Raw genomic sequence first — 17647 nt, forward strand, 5'->3', positions numbered from 1 at the left:
GCAAAAATATGAATGCAATCAATACACTGGACCTGGGGGTCCTAGTAGATGACAGGCTCAGCAATGGCATGCAAGCTGCTGCTAACAAAGCAAACAGAATATTGGCATTAAAAAGGGGATCAGCTCCAGAGATCTATAATTCTCCTGCTCTACAAGACTCTGGTCTGGCCGCACCTGGAGTATACTGTCCAGTTCTGGGCACCAGTCCTCAGGAAGGATGTACTGGAAATGAAGCGAGTACAAAGAAGGGCAACAAAGTTAAAAAAGGAGGATATTGGTTATGAGGAAAGGTTGTGAGCTCTGAACTTATTCTCTCTGGAGAAGAGACGCTTGAGAGGGGATATGATTTCAATATATAAATACCGGACTGGTGACCCCACAATAGGGAGAAAACTTTTTCGCAGAAGGGAGTTTAATAAGACTCGTGGCCACTCATTTAAAATTAGAAGAAAAGAGGTTTAACCTTAAACTATGAAGAGGGTACTTTACTGTTAGAGCGGCAAGGATGTGGAATTCCCTTCCACAGGCGGGGGTCTTAGTGGGGGGGGGATCGATAATTTCAAGAAACTATTAGATAAGCAACTGAATGAACACCACATAAAGGGATATACAATGTAATACTGACATATAATCACACACATAGGATGGACTTGTGTCTTTTTTCAACCTCACCTACTATGTAACTATATAACTATGTAACTTTGAAGCAAAGTGTCATTTCTTTGGTGTTGTCACATAAAAAGATAAAATAATATATTTACAAAAATGTGAGGGATGTACTCACTTTTCTGAGAGAATTATATATATATATATATATATATATATATATATATATATATATATATATATATATATATATATATATATATATATATATATATATATATATATATATATATATATATATATATATATATATATTTTACATACAGTATTATTTTTTTCTGGTTCTAATATCCAGCGTCTCTAATCTGAGAATGTTTGTTTGTTGTTTATTAATGATATGTGCATGTACATTGTTTATTAATGATATGTGTATGTACTATCTTTACAATAGAGATAGTAATTAAAGTAATTAAAGTATAATCCAAGGACCTGATGAAGCAGGTTATCCCGGAAAACACGTAGGCCGAACCATCGGATTTCCCAGCCAGGATCAACAACAGTCTGGATAAATTTACTGTAACAGGGGGGCGTGACCGGAAGTCAACGGGAGCGGATGTGCTGTGCCAGAGCTCCGACACAGCCGCCGCTTCATCCGTCGCCATCGGGACGATCCGAGCGGGGGGTAAGCCTTGAACCCCCCCCCCCGCTGAGTGCCGGAGCCTCCCGCACCATCCACGGGAGGTTTTTTTGCAGGGTTTCTCGGTCGATCAAACCCTGTCCAGGCTCGCGGCCTACCTTCGCCCACCTGATTGCCGCCGCCATCTTGGGGCCTACGCTATCCCCGGACCTCCGTGCCATCCTATCAGCCTTGCAACGCAGCAGACATCTCTCTGCAGCCATCGGAGCTAGCGACGCCCAGCGGGGGTGACCTGGACCATTTTTGTGAACCCCGGCCGCGTTGAGGCCTGCAACGGTGCCCTTTCCTCACGAGGCCGGCTGCCATCTTTAGGCCTCGGGCCTACTTGCTTTACCAGACCGGCAGAGGTGCTGGTGACTGCTGTGAGGGGAAGCTGCATCTACCCTCGCCCCCCATCTGTGTTACAACCTGCTCAGGGCCCTGGTGACATCCAAGCTATTGTGCCTGCCTCCATCTGGACTCCACGATCTATGAAGCAGTGCTCTGCCATCTCATCAGGTACTTTTCTGCTGCCACCCCCCCATCATCCCCCCCCCCCCTGTGCCCCTGCTCCCCCCGTGTCCATTTGGGCTGACTGTCTTGCCCCCCACTCCTCCGGATCTCCCGGCATTTCCCATACCCCCCCTTCCACTACTGGGCCTACTTGCCCAAGCCTATTGACTGCCAAAACATGTGAGCATCCCTTTACTATGGCAACCATGTGATTCTGGGGCCATGCCCCCACCCCCGCCTTCCTGAGGCTCCTTCTCAGCAATTTTCAGCTTTACTACCTCCGGGAGTCGCATCCTCACCCACTCAGCCCGGCCGTGCACCCCATGGGGAAGATAGGAGACCAAAGAAAAGAGACCAAAGAAAGTCCTACGCTTCTGTGCTTCTCCCCCAAACTTCATCCACCATGGACCGTTATCTACACAAGTCCATCCCCTCCTCCCAACTGGAGGGAGATCCTGCATTAGAGCCTTCAACTCGCCATGAACCAGATTTGAACTGCCTGGATGCTCCCCTGCCCACCCTAGACCAGGGGTCCCCCACTTTACTGACGGCAGATGTCCTAGACGCTAAGCTCCAATCCCTGCTTAAGGCTATCACTCACTCCATAACTCAGGAAATTGGGAAGCTGGCCAAGGAGCTGAGAGGTGAGATTGACCAATTGGGCGGCCGCACGGACACCCTAGAGACTAAGTTTGATGAACTGGTCCAATATGTTCAAGTGTTAGAGGAAGATAACACCGCTGTTAAACACTCTGTTTCTCAACTCCAAACACAGCAAGAAGACCTTGAAAATTGTGAACGCCGACAGAACTTGCGGATTAGAGGCATCCCTGAAGTGGTTGAAGACAGGGATCTCCGCCCCTACCTTCTCAGCCTGTTTAATGTGGTGGCCCCCCAAGTTCCAGATATTGATTGGCATCTGGATAGGGCCCACAGATCACTGGCACCTAAGCCCCCTGCAGGTGCAAACCTGAGGGACGTGGTGGTTCGGTTCCACTACTTTGACAGTAAGGAAGCACTTACACTTGCCACTCGTAACCAATCCAAGCTGGACTTTAAAGGTGCCAAGATTCAAATCTTCAATGATCTTTCGCCCATTACCTTGGCACGGCGAAGAAACCTACGCCCCTTGGCACTTCATCTCCAAACCCACAAGGTTCCATACAGATGGGGTTTTGCCTTCCGCCTCTCGGTGACCCGAGCAGGCACTCAGTTTTCTCTTCGCGATCTACATGAAAGCGACGCCTTCCTGCGTAGTCTTGGACTCCCCCCTCTTCCAGACGAAGAACCTACTCCGCTTCCCTCTACACCTCGACCGTCCGCACTTCCTGCTCGGATTTGGACCCCAGTTCGACCGAAGCCTTCTAGATCCAATCTCACCCCTCAACGGAGACCTTCCTTCAGACCCCCGACTTGAGGGGCGCTGCCTCGGAACGCGTTTGGGCTTCTCTACCCCCCTAGACGGGGCCTTGTTGGACATTCCATGGTGGAGTTTTATGTTATTATGCCATGACAGTTCCCCCACACTTACCCCCTGACGTCCAGGGGGTGCACGGTTTGTTTGTTGATTAACGCTCTTTTTTTTTCCACTGTTTGCAACTTAAGTATATTGCCTCCTGCCTGTTGTATTGTTATTATTCATCCTGTCCTGTTTGCTTTGTGAAGGTTGGCTGAATTAGTTTTTTCCAGCTATGGAAGGCGGGGGGTGGCCTACGGGCTCCTCCCCCCCTCACACTAGGTGGTCCTCACGACCCCTGTTTTGGTCCCGGGCTTAGACCTGGGCTTCCTGGAGGTTACTTTTCTCCAGGTTTCTCTTCGGATGTCATTTTTATTTTTTGTTTTTATTTTTCTTGCTGGTTTTTTTTTTTTGGGGCTGCTGCCCCTGCAGTCCCCCCATAGGCTGATCTTTTTTGTTGTTTTTTTTTTTCTCTCAATGTTTTTTTTTCTTCTTAACGTTTTTGTCCACAGCCTTTTTCCGGCACTTCACATATTCTTGTGACACCGTTTACTTTTAGACGAGATTTTCTTTGGGAAGTTCTTTTTGGTCGGGCCTCGGTCTCCTTTGGTCTCCTTGGTGACCGACTGCCACAATTTCTTAGATATATGTCATTGTCGATATTATTGTCACACCACCATTTACCAAATGTCAGGCTCTCTCTCTTTTTCTCTCCTCTTCCTTCTTTATCTCCTCTTGCCTCTTCCTCCCTACTGCTTGGGACCCACCTCCCACTGACTGTTTTATGCTTCTTTCTCTGCTCTTCCTCCAATACCCTTTGATATGTCGTTGAAATTTTTTACCTGTAACGTGAAAGGTTTAAACTCTGTTCGGAAGAGGTGGTTGGCTCTGAAAGAGTTTAAGGCTTCTAAGGCGGACGTGATACTGGTCCAGGAGACTCACTTCCGTCCTGGGGGCTCCCTCAAATTTGCCAGCAAATCATTTCCGACCTCCTTTTTGGCTTCGGATCCGTCTGGCAAGGCAGGCTTGGCAATTCTGATTGGCCGCTCCTGCCCGCTCCGAATCCAATCTACTTACCTGGACCCCCAGGGCAGATTTATTATTCTGGATTGCATGTTTCAATCTAAACCTGTCATGATCCTAAATGTATATGCTCCCAATTCTGGACAAGTTCGCTTCCTCAGTGCTGTTTTTGATATGTTAGATAAATATGCACACCCTTTCACGGTGATTGGTGGAGATTTTAATATGGTCATGTCCCCTGGTAAAGACAAACATGTTTTGTTCCCCTCTAAGACCACCTCTAATGTAGACTCCCTCTCCAAATCGTTCCGCAGACTTATTAGAGCCCGTCGTCTGTTAGACATATGGCGAATTAAACATCCTACTCAGAAACACTACACTTTTTACTCCCACCCTCACAAACTCTTCTCTAGATTAGATCATTTTTTCATCTCCACACCCCTCTTGACAGCTGCGATCTCCTCGGAAATTAATCCTGTCCCATGGTCAGATCATTCCTCTGTCCATTTAGAGCTCTCCCTGTCCTCGGCCTTCCCCCGCTCCTGTCACTGGCGGCTCAATGAGACTCTTCTACGTAACCCTGAAGCTAAAGCTCAACTGACCACATGCCTCAATGAGTACTTTGAGTTTAACGCTGGCTCCGTCTCTGGGCCCTCAACGCTGTGGGAGGCGCATAAACCTGTATTCAGGGGGCATTGGATTGCAATCAGCTCCCGACTTAAAAAAGATGCCGCACACCAAAGAGCTTCGGCTCTCCTTAAACTTTGCAAAGCTGAGGACCGTTTGTTTTCCTCTCCCACAGTGTCAGGGCTTAGGACTGTTGTCTACCTACGTAACCTCCTTAGATCACTTGATATGCAGAAGATAGACAAATCCCTTCTATGGTCAAAACAGAAGTTTTACGAGTACTCTAATAAACCCCACTGGATCCTAGTAAATAAACTTAAACCTCGACCTTTCCAAGCCTATCCTGACTCCCTTAGACAGCCCGATGGTTCCTCCACTTACTGCCCTCTCGCAATGTCTAAAACGTTTGGTGACTTCTACCATGAGCTGTATAACTGTTTACTCACTGATGATCAGGGGAGGGCTGGTAGCCATAGGCCTGGGGGGCAAGTCCAGTCAAGTGGCCGATTTAACCACCAAATTAGCTCCACATTGCAGGCACAGAGAGAGAAATCGCTTCACATTGCAGGCACAGAGAGAGAAATCGCTTCACATTGCCCGCACAGAGAGAGAAATCGCTTCACATTGCCCGCACAGAGAGAGAAATCGCTTCACATTGCCGCACAGAGAGAGAAATCGCTTCACATTACCCGCACAGAGAGAGAAATCGCTTCACATTGCCCGCACAGAGAGAGAAATCGCTTCACATTGCCGCACAGAGAGAGAAATCGCTTCACATTGCAGGCACAGAGAGAGAAATCGCTTCACATTGCCCGCACAGAGAGAGAAATCGCTTCACATTGCAGGCACAGAGAGAGAAATCGCTTCACATTGCCCGCACAGAGAGAGAAATCGCTTCACATTGCAGGCACAGAGAGAGAAATCGCTTCACATTGCAGGCACAGAGAGAGAAATCGCTTCACATTGCCCGCACAGAGAGAGAAATCGCTTCACATTGCCCGCACAGAGAGAGAAATCGCTTCACATTGCAGGCACAGAGAGAGAAATCGCTTCACATTGCAGGCACAGAGAGAGAAATCGCTTCACATTGCAGGCACAGAGAGAGAAATTGCTCCACATTGCAGGCACAGAGAGAGAAATTGCTCCACATTGCAGGAACAGAGAGAGAAATCGCTTCACATTGCCCGCACAGAGAGAGAAATCGCTTCACATTGCCCGCACAGAGAGAGAAATCGCTTCACATTGCAGGCACAGAGAGAGAAATCGCTTCACATTGCAGGCACAGAGAGATAAATCAGTTCACATTGCCTGCACAGAGAGAGAAATCGCTTCACATTGCCTGCACAGAGAGAGAGAGAGAGAGACTGCTCCATATTGCATTTTCTCTGTGGAAGTAATGTTGAGAAGTCTCTCTCTCTCTCTGTACAGGCCAGTGCACCAGCCCATAGGGTCAGATTAAGGGCAACGTGGGCCTGGTGCAGCAGTGGAGCAGGTTTAGGAGTGGCAGGGATAATAATTAACGTTGTATCCCAGCTCTCCCCTTACTAGCCACCATCCTGCTTCTCTAGGAGCCTGTGCTGGCTTGTGCCCAGACTTGGTCGCAGCCGCACAGGTGTAATGCTAGGGAAGCCTGGCATTTGATTACCAAGCTTCTGTAAGAGCTGTATGTCGGTTTGTGCTCTTGGGTGAAGGTTTCCGAGCCATCAGAATACAGTGATCAATGCTGGCAGCTATAGCAGCCAGCAGTGATCGAAAACAAAAAAAGACACACTGGTTGTATTGAAGTCAGTTGATCTTTCAAATTCTGTACAAGCAGTCTGCACAAATTTCTATCTGTGTATGGTGGCCTAAGTCCACCAGTCTCTGGGTTTATCCTCAAATCTTCTGAAAGGCATGCTCCACCTAGGTGTAGAAATTCACTCTGAACTCCACCTTAATTCCACAACTCTGATTATGTATTAGATGTGCAAACAATAAGGTGAGAGAACATTGAATATCTACAGAGAGTAATGGTGGACTTCAAAGTGAACTGTGCCCTTACCTGGAGGGACTGGCATTCAGGAGGTTAAAACATATTACCTCCTTACTGCCTGTCAAATGCCTCTGAAAAGTGACCTGAGCATCGATCGCTTTTCAGTGGAGTGGCAATGTCTGCTGTGAGTAAAAGCCTTTTGGTGTGCTGCGGTTTTTCTTAGGCGCAGTCCCTCAGACTTTTTAGGTTGTGCGTTTTTGCTGCATTTTCTGGAATTGCACCAAAAAGATGCAGCATGCAGGACTTTGTGTGCACTTTCAGAATATGCAGTAAAAATGTGCAGCCTAATAGAGGTCGATGGGGCCAGGGGCACCATTCAGGAAGACTGGCACTACGCCAACACTGCAGCCAAACTGCCAGTGTGAGCCCACATAATAACACCCATGAGGGTAAGGCACTGCGCAGGCTGCTAGAAATAGAACTATTTAGCTGCAGAGAAGGGGGAGAGATTTGGGGGACAGAGCAGAGGGAGGGAGAAGAGGTGAGGAGAAGCTCACTTACTTGGTCATGCAATGGACAGCCCCAGGAAGCTGACTTCAGTTTTTTTTTTGTTTTTTTTTTTATGCTGTGGCTGCAGAGCTGACTGCTCAGTTTTAACTTTCCCGCCCCACACATCCTCTTCAACAACAACACATGGGCTGCCCGGGAGTGTGGGCGGGGAAAGAGAAAGCAGATCCAGCCTCTAACAGACATTGGTGTGGAGGAGGGAGGGGCGGGGCTAAGCTCTGTAACACTGTCAGGTCTGTGACAGAACTCATCGCTGGCTTGCAGTACTGACTCCAGCTGTGACGGCCACTCGAACTGCCACACTCAGCCAGCTCCAGACTGCGCATGTGCAGTCCTAAGCTTGCGACACAGCAGCCTAATTGTACAGATATCAGAGCAGCCCAGGGGGAAAATGCATCCCTGCCCCCCAGCCCAGCCCGCCCCTGCTGATGATCAATACACTTTCACCCAGGAGAAATTTAACTCCTTTATAGACTCACTGCCCCTCCCCCGGCTTTCCCCTGACCACCTCCCGTCTTTAAACTCCCCTATCTCCCCTGAGGAACTAGCTGCGGTGGTTGAGCACCTTCCTACTCAAAAAGCCCCTGGCCCTGATGGCCTACCGTACTCCTACTACAAAACTTTTCTTCCGTTACTGAGTCCGCACCTTCTTTCCCTATTTTCTTCCTTTTTGACAGGTACCGTTCCTGACCCCCAGTTTCTCCATGCTCACGTATCTGTGATCCCAAAATCAGATAAAGACCCCTCCCTCCCGGACAATTACAGGCCTATCGCACTGCTAAATTCCGACTACAAAATTTTCACTAAAATATTGGCAGATTGTCCCGTTTACTACCGCAACTTATCCACAAAGACCAAGTCGGTTTTGTACTGGCTAGACATGCGGGAGACAATACCAGACGTACTATAGATTTGATTGACTTACTGAGCAAAACGAACCACCCAGCCCTTATACTGAGCCTTGACGCTCAGAAAGCGTTCGACAGGCTCAGCTGGCCATTTTTATGTTTGCCACGCTCTCCCACTTTGGCATTGCAGGTCCCTTCGTCGCCGCCTTAAGAGCACTGTATTCCAGACCCTCTTCGCAAGTCCAACTATCCTCTTACTTATCGCCATCCTTCTCCCTCAGTAATGGCACTAGACAAGGCTGTCCACTATCCCCCCTGCTCTTTATTCTCTGTTTGGAACCCCTGGCTGCGGCTATCCGTAACCACCCTGATATTCGGGGGGTACAATTACGCCAAACTGAGTATAAACTGTCTCTATATGCTGACGATATTCTGCTGACTTTAACGAGACCCCACACCTCCCTTCCCTCTTTACATGCCCTCCTGCACCAATTTGGCTCGATCTCTGGATATAAAATCAACACTAACAAAACGGAAGCCTTACCTGTCCTTATTCCCCCGCAGATCTTGTTTCTTTACAGCGTAACTTCGCTTACCGTTGGTGTACGGCCTCCCTCAAATACTTAGGGGTTAATCTTACCTCTTCCTACTCTGGCCTGTATCATGCTAATTTCCCACCACTCTTTCGGGACATCGACCGACTCTTGCGACAATGGGACTTGTATCCCATTTCTCTCTTGGGTCGTATCAATGTCCTGAAGATGTCTATCATGCCGCGACTTTTGTACCTATTTGAAACATTACCGATCCCTGTTCCCATGTCCCAACTCAAAGCAACTCAGCGGTCTTTTCTTAACTTTATCTGGCGCTATAAGGCCCACAGGATAGCTAGTTCCGTGATGCTCACTCCCAGAGCCGGAGGTGGGCTGGGGGCCCCGGACCTCCTTAAGTATTATTATGCTACACACTTGAAACCGGTTATAGTATGGTCCCATAAGATGTCCTCCAGCGTGTGGTCTGACATTGAAATGAGCATTACTACCCCAGTCCACCTCTGCTCGCTGATTTGGGCAGACTTGGAAACCTCCATTCATCAACTTAGGACCCTTTCGCTCCGCCCTATGCTCTTTACCCTTTCTATTTGGAAGAAATGTGCCCAGCGTTTCTCCCTGGCTTCTTCGTGCTCGCCATTATTAAACGTATTGCTCAACCCTGACATCCCGGACAGCCTGTCCTACCCACGCATGCTCCCTTGGACACATGCGGGCGTTTTTCAACTTCGTAACCTGGTACATCCACTTACGCATTCGCTTCTATCCTTCGCTGACATTCAACGTAAACTTCAGGTCCCTAAGGGTTTGTTCTACTCCTATCTTCAAATCAGACATTACTTTGGCTCCAAATGCCCCACCCTTACCCTGAATAACCCTACCCCCTTTGAACTTCTCTGCTCCCAAGGTCCACACCAAACGAGACTCATCTCTGAGATTTATAAGTTATTACAGGCCTCTCCCTCTCTTTCTGGCCCAGGCCACCTCTATATGCGGAAGTGGTCTCGGCTTCTTGGCCAGACCATTTCCACCCTCCAATGGCTGAAAATTTGGGAGACTGCCTCTAAATCGTCTCGATGTGTGGAACAGAAGGAGACATTATATAAAATCCTGATGTTTTGGTATAGGACCCCGCAGCTCCTACATAAATACGATCCCCGGGCTTCCCCACTCTGCTGGAGATGTCGGAAGGCTGTTGGATCTCTTTTTCACATCTTTTGGGAATGTTCGGTCATTAAACCTTTCTGGTCCTCGGTCCATGTCTACTTGCAAGAACTGTCCGCAACCACCCTTCCGCTAACCCCAATCCACTTCCTGTTAGGTTTACCCTTTCCTGACCTGCCTGCCAATGTTCAGAAGCTCTTAGGATATATTCTATTGGCAGCAAGACGGGCCATACCAGTTAGGTGGCTATCGCAGTCCCCACCAACGCTTCCACAGGTATTGCAATCGCTGGAACAGATCCGTAGGATGGAGCACCTTACCGCTGTTATTCATGATACTCTGCCTAGGTTTTCCCGAGTTTGGGACTTATGGGACCATTCCCACCTTAACCCGGGACTCCCTACAGCCCCCCCTTAAAGCCTACGTGATGTCTTTCCTTATCCCCCCCCCCCCCCCGCCAATATGCGTCTCTCCCCGAGGATGCCTCAGTCTGGTATAGGCTCCTCCCGGAAATGAGCGTACCCCAGATCCAGTGGTTGGTTATGCTTTCCTTGCAGACACATAGCTGTTTGGCCTACCCGCCCACTGGACTCTCTCCTACACCCTCCCCTCCTGACTCTCCCCCCCATCCCCCCCGTTGCTAGATGCATTACTGCTTAACTGAGCCTGTGACTTGATATTGCCTGACCATTACGTTGCTATGTTTATTTTTTGTATTATTTTCTGCTTATTTTTCTTTTCTTGCTCTATGGCCTATGATCTGTAACATTGTTGACATTGACAATCATTTGTGGTTATACTTCCCTCTGTATACTCTGGCTGGAAAAAAAAAAAAAAACTTTTCAATAAAAATACAATTGAAAAAAAATTTTTTTACTGTAACAACAATGTTTTTTTTTACACCTTTGTGGGATAATAAAAATCTACCGGAATTACTATCAATAGGGAAGGTTAAAATATGGGAAAGGCAGGGTATAACTAGGCTGATCCAACTATATGAGTGATGTAATGTTTTAAAGACGTTCCTGGACCTAAAAAAGGAATATGATATACCACAACATTCATTCTATAGATATCTACAGCTGAGACATGCTTTAGCAGCCCAGTTTGGTGTACATATGCCACTGTGGGACAAAACACCTCTATTTCAGAAGTTATTTACAATGGATAAGTCTAGAGGGTGTATATCAGTAATATACAACCAGCTATGTATAAATTCTAATAAGGAAGTTGATCACCCGAACCAAAAGAGGAGGTGGGAAGAGGATGTAGGGGAAATATCAGATGAGCAGTGGAAGAGAATAATGGAACTAGGGCCAATGATATCAGTTTCTCCCCCACAAAATTTTTTGCACTTGATGCTAGTACACAGGGCTTATTATACACCTAAGAGATTATATTTGTTTGGTAGGAAAAATGATGACAGGTGCCCTAGATGTCGGGGGCATGGAGACCTCATACATATGGTATGGCGATGTCCAAAGTTGTTTCGTTATTGGAGGGGAGTTGTGGAAACTATTAACAAAACCTTTGAGATAGAATTGGAAATGGACCCTATATTTTGCGTGCTGGGCTATAGGAAGGTGCCGGGAGAACAAAAATGCACTACAGTGGCAGTTATACGCTGCCTATTTCAAGCGCGTAGAATAATTGCACAAAGATGGCAGGCGGAGAGGGCCCCATTGCTGAGTGAATGGATCCAAGTCATCAGTGAATTAATATGGAAGGAGAAGACCGTATATGTAAAAAGGGGGAATCTCAGAGAGTTTGAAAAAATATGTAGGCCATGGGTAAATGGAATGGGGCAATCTATGGACTAGAAACGAGAAGGAGAGAGATAGGATTAAACATAAGAAAGGTAAGTTAGACTTTAATTCACGCCATGAGTAAATTTCCCAAAACCATATTGGAAAAATAGGCAATAAAAAACTGCAGTAGAATAGTAAGTTAATGCTGGAGGAGGGTTTTTCGGGAAAGGAGGGGGAGGAGGGAGGGGATAGTGATAAAAGGGGATGATATGTAAGGAAACACGGAATATAGAAGATAAGAACTATTGTAAATATTGTGAGAAATTATTTTTGTAATGGTGACATATTATTGTTTTTTAAATGTTAACGTGTATTATGATGATTTGTAAATGCAAAGGAAAATGGAATAAAGAATTAAAGATTTAAAAAAAAAACAATGTTTTTAACCATTTAATACTTAAATGTTTTCTTAATATGTGTACATGTTAAAACGTTTTCTTTTTAACCTCCTTGATTTGTGTATTCATTAAACCCTACGAGGTACATGTAAAGTCCCACCCAAACCCAGCGGAGAACGGGCGGGTCCCCCACAGCAGGCGGAACTCCAGGGCCCAGTCGCAAGTGTGACTGCTGCAACCGTGGTAGTTCCGCCACTGCTAGACCCTTATCCAAACATGCAGCTTGGTAGGCCAGGAAGGGGGGGGGGATGGGCATGTGCACACCTCTTTTGAACTATACCAGACAAAATGCTCTCAACATGGGGTGAACTGTGTCGATAAAGACAACCCCAACCCAGTGGTTGTCAGGGTCTGTGCTTGGGGGGCCTATTGGAATCTGAATGGACCCTTTATGATAAGGAGGCCCAAGATACAGCCCCTTGTGTGAATGAGTACGGGGCACATGACACCCCTATTCATTCATGAAAAACTGTAAACAGCAAAGACACAAACTTTTTGACAAGCCCTTTAATAAAATTAATAAAAAAAACTAAATATTTCCCATAATGTAAATTTATCATCAATCACATGGAGATCCACATCAGTTAAGAAGAATGAGGCCCACTGACCTGATGTAAAAAATAAATAAAAAAACACTCTCCAAATGACATCTCCCAGGTCCTTACACTAAATGGAAATAATGTGATGCCCAAAATATGGTCGTGTGGCCAAATCTGTTCAGTGATGTCAGCACTATCCCTGTCCTCTTGTTTACATGGCAAGAGATTTTCGGCCAATAAATGAATGGGGTCGAGTGCCATCCCTGGTTACTAAGGCAGTGGGCAGGAGCTGGCACCCACTGCTTTCTTAAAAACCATTGACTGCAGGGAAGCTTTCATATATATACCAGAAGGGAAATTTGTATATGGTCATGCAACATTGTACCCACATTTTTATCTTTTTTTGTCCACACAAATAGAACTTTCTTTGGGTGGTATTTTATCACCACTGGCTTTAAAAAAAAAAAATAATAATTCTATGTAAATTTAAAATGACTGAAAATTTTTAGCGTTGTTACTGATTAAAATTTTAGTGTTCGATCAATCGTCTTTTTTTAATCAGTTAATCGACAAATTTCAATTAAATATAACGCACATACAGGTCCAACTACTTTTAGCTGATCTCCTTGCATTGCAGCTCTGCATTAGTCAGTGGTAAATGTGGTATACACTATATACAATCACCTGACACTAGTTAGTTTCCACAATCCATGACTTACCTTCACAGTCCACAAGAATACCTTTTAAATTCAAACTGTAGCACTGACGTAAGTCATTTTTTATTCCACAGTAGCGTGACAATCCCTCCACCTCCGGTCTAGCTAATCACTCTCACCCTATGGCATGGACCCCTGTGCTCACAGGTGGTCATGCAAGCGGGTATCAAAAGGGGTAACACGGACCATAAACTTCTCTCACGTCTCCTTCGATCTCAGCAAGGACGCCAGATCATGGGTTGAAAGAAAAGATCGAAGTGCTCACCGCTTAAGTATAAGATTTAATTTTTGTGTTCAAACACAAACTACTCACATAAAGATGATAAAAACACAGCATGTAAAGTCGACGATCGTGTTAGTTCCGTAGGGCAGCAGCGGGTGACGTCATGCATAGCCACCCCCCGTACGCCTTACATTCAATCAGAACTTCAACATCACCGGACTCCCCCCCCCTTTCATTAGCAGACAGAGGCACTTGGGGAAGGGGGGAGGAGTCCGTGACGTCGATGTCCATGACATCACTGGGTCTCCAGAAATCCCTGAAGACCCGGAAGCCAGTGGAGAGGTGAGTACCGATCAAAAGATATTTGATCAATCAAAAAAATGAATCGATTAATTAAACTTTAATTTATACAGTCCTAAAAAAATTGAAAAAAAAGATCTTTTTGACTATATATATGATATTTTGGCCAAAATTTATTCAGTTGCATGTCTTTGGTAAAAAGAAAATCCCAATTAGTGTATATTAATTGTTTTTCCTGAAAATTATAGTGCCTACACACTATGGTATACTAAATATATTTGAAAATTGTTCATCTCTGATATCACCATAGCTTACATATACTATCCTCTTTCTAAAGCACCACTGAAGAAGGAGATACTTCCACTCTAAAACGTGTCCTGTGAAGGAGGATCACGTTTGCTATGCTTTGTATATAGGAACATTTGCTCATATTTGTACTTATTCCATTTTCTACATGCTTAACTACTTACGGACCGCCCGCCGTCGTTACACGTCGGTTCTTTGAAGTGGAATATTGTTGTTATTGCAGCAGCTAGCTACCATAACCCCGGTATCCACTTCTTCAGTGGACGGTCCGCTTTAAGATAAAAGTGGTCTCAGTGGTGGATTTGCCACAAAATAACTTTTATCAGTGGCAGGAGAGGCCCCCCCCCGGTACCCTCCGCCGCTTACCGGAGTTGCCGGCAGCAGCGAAGGCAATCAAATCCTGTCCCCTACCTGGCATGGAGCTGAGTGAGGGGAAGATGGCCCCCCACCCGGCTCCATACCATTGCAGGGCGGAAGCGACGTAAATAACCTAAAAAAAAAAAAGATAGGATTAAAAATATGGAAGACAGCAACACAAGTAGGATAATCCTACGATATTCAAATGAACACAAACAAATCAGGAAAATTCTTACCAAATTTCTTAACAAATATTGGCCAATTTTAGCTGAGGATCCTATTTTGGGGAGTTTAGTAAAATCCACAAATCCCCTTCAAAAAGGCACGTTCGATTGGTGGAAAACTTGTTCAAAGTAAATACAAAGGGGATTCAAGAGGAGACCCCTGTAAGACCTGGGGGACATTTCCATGTGGGTCTTGTTCTCAATGCCTGACAATTGGAAGGACACAATTTTATTTGCCTAATGGTGATCTTTTTCAGATGAAACATGCCCATATACATTGCCCAATGTAAAATGTGAGGGGTTGTGCACCTTTATGCAATGCCAGTGCGGGGATTTTTATGTAGGTAAGACAAAACGAGAATTATGTTAACGGGTAGCCGAGCACATACATAGTATGAGCATTGGTAACCTTTATTTGCCACTTGGACGCCATGTGGCCGGGGAACACAGCTATAGCGTGCCTAAGGTCAATTTCACTGTTTTGGATAGAGTATTCCGACCTGTGGGGGGATGGGAACAAGATATTGCTCCAGCGAGAAATGCATTGGATCAGATCTCTTAGGGAAACTATGCCTCCTGGTCTTAATGCATGTGAAAATTACAAACCCCTTTTGGATACATTTTTCATCTGGAAAACCTGATTAATATTTAAAGATATAATTTTCCTGGGGCCCCTTTGCTAGATGGTCTTCCCCCTTTCCCCTTTCTTTTTTCTTCTCTTGTTTATCTCCTCTCTTTGTCTCTATTTACAAACTTAATGGGCATAAATGATTTGTACTCTGGATCCTGGAATGGTATTTCCATTCTTCTATTCTGTGCCATAATTAGGGTCTCCTGGTAATGGACTGTCAATTTGGATGAGACATCTTTTTGGGTTAATACTAATACATTTAATATTGCTTATGGCTTTTGTTAGTTCATATTGCATTATATACTTTATAATTTAATAATTTCGTAATGGCCCATGCATTCCTTCCACTTAATATGGATGTTATTCCCTTCAATTGGCCCTTTTTTCAAAAATCGCCAAGTTTAATGGCCGTTCCGATCTCCGGATGTTGATTTCTGCGGACCGCATGTTCAGTCAGTTCAGAAGATACGCAGCTATGTCTGGATTACATTTGCTGCATTTTCTCCGATCCAGTGCACCTTCTGCGCAGAAGCGGAAGTGACGTCGATGCGAGTACACATCACGACGCAAATCGCGCCACTTGCTCCCGCGTATGCTCCCTTAAATAAAGACACTACCTTGTCTTCAAATTGCCATTCTTCCCAGGTTGATGCACCATGAAGCCACATGTTCCCATCTCTTGGATCGCTGACCCTGGATTCCCCTCTGGGGATCTTTTTATGGGACCTTTTTGGGTTTTTGAGATATAAAACAACTGAAGTAAGCATTTAGAATTATTATTCAATGTGGGGCCAGCCTCAGGGGGGAATAACGCCCCAGACTGACCCCACTCCCTTGAAATTGAGACTTATTCTCTTCTTAGGGATTTTCCATCCTTTTTTCTTTTTGCTTTTTTGTAGCCCCTAGTATCCCGGTCTCCATGCCCCCCTAGGCTATCCATGTTTGGTCTTCTTTTTGAGGGGAACATTGGGAAGTCACATGGGTGTCCTGTAAAGGTCGTTTGAAGCCTGCCTCATTTTCTACGGAGGAATGCTTTTGCCAAACATGCACAGTTTTTTGTAAGTGTTTATTTGATGATGAATGGATGTACATTTTTGTCATGAATTTGCATTGATGTTTTACTAATATGGGATGTTTTTTCAGAGAGTGGTATCATTCCCTGAAGAAGATTCACAATACAATTTTGAAACGCATTGGATATCCCCCTCTGCAGCGTTCCCTATCAGAAACACCAAATAAAGGGAGCAGCAAGCAGTCTGGGACTACCGCTCTAGGGTAATGGGTCTTGTGCAAATGTCTGCAATTTTTATTCGTTCAGAGTGCCATGTTTACAATGTTTCAATGATGTGTTGTAATTCCAACATGAGAAATGTTTAACCAATTTCTATGAATACATTTTTTGCACCATTTATGTATATTTTGTTATTGCCCATAAAATCCCAATTTTTTGAGGTTATTTAAATATTATCAAGGGATGGTGGCAATCTCCATGTGTGGTCTCATGAATCATCACAATTACTTTAGTAAGAGACATGGCACATTTTTTTGAAGTTGTAATTTTTTTGTAAAATAAACAAATTAAATGTTTATTTTTTTCCACAATTTTTTTTTACATACTGTTACCTATGCAGTCATCATATGACTGGTGTGGCGGTAATCTGGGATACTGAGAGGAGACAGTATGTTAAAAAAAAAAAAATTAATTACAATTATTTAAAAAAAAAGTAACACTTTCTTAAAATGTTTTTACATTTTTTTTTTTTTTAACATACCTTCATCAGAGCCATTCAGTGTTGCTACAGTGACACTGTGATGATCACTACAACAGCAATGTTTTGAACTGTTGTGTATGGGTTACATTTTTAGTGCTACCCCCACAAGGGCCTCTTCCAGATACTGTACCCCAATGGTTGCCCTAACCATGCAAATTTTCTGCCACCCTGGGTTCAGACATTTCAGGAAATAAATATGGATGCAGACACAGAATAATTCACAGTAAACAAGGTGAGTTTTACTTAATGTTTTGCTGTAAATAGAATCAACTGAAATTGGATCAGATAAGAGAAATAAGGTTATTGTTATGCCGCGTACACACAATCAAATTGTCAGGCGTACTTAGTCCGCCGAAACACATTTCACCTG

The sequence above is a fragment of the Lithobates pipiens genome, unplaced genomic scaffold (assembly GCF_037356315.1).
Source record: "Lithobates pipiens isolate NorthernLeopardFrog02 unplaced genomic scaffold, aLitPip1_a1.2 Scaffold_22, whole genome shotgun sequence".
In the NCBI taxonomy this organism is placed as follows: domain Eukaryota; kingdom Metazoa; phylum Chordata; class Amphibia; order Anura; family Ranidae; genus Lithobates; species Lithobates pipiens.